A 3,653-nucleotide genomic window follows, 5' to 3' on the forward strand; every position below is an offset into this window, starting at 1 on the left:
CTATATGAGGCTGAACTCGTACTCATACAGATGATGTCCGCCTCGAAGCCATCCCACGAACTAAGAGAAACTGAACTCTAACTGGTAAAAATTTCAATCCTTGTTATTTTTAGATGGGAAGTGTAATGGTTGGAGCTTCTTGGCTGATTATGGCCACCGTAGCTGTCATGATGTATTCCCGCCAATGGGTGGCATTTTCCAATTGGACACAGGAGAGAGAGAGAGAGAGAGAGAGAAGCATGGTCTGCCTCCATTTTAGTTAGAAATATCTAACTTTTGTCAATTAGAAACAAATCTTCTGTAGTAGCAAACCTTCCCAGAATTATTGTTATGTAAGTGACTTCTTATCCAATCATTCTGGAATTATTGTATTTTATCTTTGATGTACAGTAAGAGATAAGTAACTTCTCTTTATTGCTGGTTTTATTTGATTCTTACTGTTGTATTACAAGAATTCTAGATCTGTTTTTTTCTTTATCAACAGTTTCACACTGCATTATTAAAGGATTTAGATTCTGAAGCTCTGACCTTTAGCCATATTTCTTGGTGTAGTGTTGAAGCTAACTGGAGATTCAGAGTTATCGTTCGCCGTACACTACACTGACAGAACCCAGACAGGCACAAATTGTGCGCCAAATTATGCTCAGTTTGAAAAGTTTTCATTTGCGATCTACAATGAAGCAGCGCAGGCTGGCAGCATTCTAAAATGTAATTTTTTTTTATTTGGTTTAAAAAATATTCCTTGATATGTTTAAGATAACTTGGTGCAGTTTGATTAATACAGCTGAAAATGGGTATACCACGCTTCTCGGCCTTTTGGCTAAGATCTGCATAACTAACCTGACCAGCCACCATGACGTCCGGGTGGTTCCTCCCTGGTCAGGAAGGTATATGCTTACATTTTTGTAAACAGGAGGTGGGTGGGATTGGTGACCCATCCACCTCCACGGAGGTGTGTGGGGGACCTGACCCATCCACCTCCATGGCACGAACCTGGTATTGCAGTACTTCCAGGAACGGTGCAGTGGCTCTAGGCCTTTTGGCTAAGAGCATTGGCGCAGAGTGATCCTTGACTGGTGCAGGGTGACCTCTGGCGTTTGACAAAGAATTGTAACGATTGGATAACGATTGGACATGAATTTAAAAAAAAAAAAAAAAAAAGTAAGCATTTTAAATCACAGTGTCAATCCACCACTTGTGATTTTAAATGACTGAAAATGACTTAAAAAAAATATACAGAACTATTTTCTAGCTACATTGGGGGTACAGTAGTGAGTTACTTTTTAAAAGATCAAATCATTACAAAATGTTGTCCTTGTGCCCAAAAGATGCAACTTAATTTTTGGAACCTCCTCGAAGGCCTGCCAACGAGCACAATTAGTAGAAACACCCAAAGGTGATGAATTCACCCTGGGGGCGTGGCCAGTTTTGTGGGTGGGGCCTGCTTCCAATGCAATGTTTTTAAAATTAGCGCTAAAGATTGCGGAAACCAGAGTTGGGCTGAACTCAATTTGCGGTTAAAATTCCGGATCTTTACACCAGTTTTAGCGGAAATTGCACTCCAAAAAACTGTGCAATCGAGGAGAAACTCCAAGCCACTATGAATATACATATGTGTGTGCATATATACACACACATACATACATAGGCCACAAGTTTCTGCTTTGGGTGCAATCGACGATCCCAGCGCAAATTTTCTTGAAGTTTTTTTGCTCAAGTTTCCGCTCAAACGCGTTTGCATACTGCCAAGCATAAAATCTTCCAAGCAGCAATTTAAAAAAAAATTGCAGTAAATATATTCCTTGATATCTTTAAGAATGGTAACCTGGTGCAATTTTATTAATACAGCTGAAAATGGGTTTATTACAAAAAATAAGCATTTTTAATCAGAGTGTTTAGTGCACCACCTGTGGGTAACTTGATTTTAAATGACTGAAAATGACTTTGAAAATATATATAGAACCATTTACTGGTTTCATTGGTGTACAGTAGTCAGTTTTCTTAGCAAATAAAAACATATATATTTAAAAGCTTTTAAAAGGTGCCTATTAGTGCCCTTGAACCTAAATAAAACTGCTTAATGTTAGGAGCTACTCAGAGATTCACACACAGGTGCAATTAGCAGAAACTCGCCGTGGTGATTAAGTCGATCTGGGGGCGTGGCCAGTTTTGGGTGTGGGTGGAGCTGGTTTCCAGCACGATGCACTGGGCGTAATTTGCGCTTGAAGTTCCGCGATCTTTTGCACTGGTTTGGCAGATTTGGGGCGAATTGCACTGGAAGTACCAGCACAACCTAGCACAAACTCCAGACCATGTATATATATATGTGTGTACAAAACATCCTTGATGCAATATATTTTATGAGCAATTGGCAAATGAAAAATTGAAAATAAGCCATTTCTTTAAAACAGCCACCCCAATCCTAGCTATTGTGTTTCTATTTATTGTGCTGCTTTGCTGAACATCTCTTGATGGCAATATTTTACACACCCTCAGGCAAGTATAGTGTTGTGGGAGAAATATGTTCTCTATTCAACAGCTACTCAATATCTTGTTGATGATTCCTACAGATTAAATAAAAACACTAATCTCATAGTACCATAAAATAAATGCATAATTGAATATAAATTAATTTGTATCCACTCAGATGACACTGGCTCAATTATAAATTTATTTTTTAATCTACTAGATATGGGATACATAGCATATAAATCATCAAAAACTGTTACTGGTAATGTAAAAGCCGGTTTAAAAGAGAATTGATTAGGCTTGAAGATTATTAAACTACATAACAAATCATAATGCAGTATGGAAGAAGCGATGTCATTCGGATCAATAATAGATAAGGGGAATTGGGAATTTGAAATATAAACTCAATTTGATGTTTGCAAAAAACATTATTTTTGAATGGTTGACCACGCACACAATGCAAAGAGTGATATGTCTCTCAACAGAGCTCAGAGCAATGGAATCAAATATGAAAGAAAGTAAATGGGGACGCTATTTAAACATTAGTTTCCAGCATGATAAACTCAACACGATTGCAAGAAATAGTAAGTGAACTCTAAGAATATCTCATGCATTTCATTTTGCGGGATGTATGGGCTTTTCACTGAGGGCTGGTCTCGAGGGTTGACAACGTTGAGTCTCACCAAGTGCGCTCTGAATAGTGCGTGAGCTGAAGAGTGCTGCTGGGGAGTCGAGTGAAAGCTACACACTTTCACTCAAAGGAGAAAGCCTTGAGCAGCAAGGACAAAATAATTTCCACGTGGCACAATGATGCCCTGTCATTAAAAATGAGCAAAGCACTGGGTTTATGAATTACACGCAACTCTCGATTATCCGAGTCCCTCGAAGATTGGGCTATGCCGAGTAAACGATTTCTCCGTTAGAGCGAGTTGACATTATAAAAGTAAAACTTCAATGAATAAATACTGTGCAATCAGCTACAAGCAGTACAAGGCAGTTAAGGATGGACATTACCAGCATGCATGCAGGTGGCCTCGAGGAGGAGATTGTCTAGCTCCGGGGTCAGCGGCCCGATACCTTCCTGGGGCGAAAGGACTCCGACGCCAGCGGCGGCCGCGAGAGACAACGGCTGCAGCAGCGCGCATACACACGGAATTTTAAATGCCGTTACAACGGTTTCCCGT

The 3,653-nt window shown here is 39.7% G+C and overlaps 1 pseudogene; it reads left to right on the forward strand.

The window, feature by feature from the left end:
* The first annotated feature begins 800 nt into the window (after positions 1 to 800).
* On the forward strand, positions 801 to 1,030 carry LOC139277819 (U2 spliceosomal RNA; annotated as a pseudogene).
* The last annotated feature ends 2,623 nt before the right edge of the window (positions 1,031 to 3,653 follow it).

Source organism: Pristiophorus japonicus, chromosome 12, assembly GCF_044704955.1.
Source record: "Pristiophorus japonicus isolate sPriJap1 chromosome 12, sPriJap1.hap1, whole genome shotgun sequence".
Lineage (NCBI taxonomy): Eukaryota > Metazoa > Chordata > Chondrichthyes > Pristiophoridae > Pristiophorus > Pristiophorus japonicus.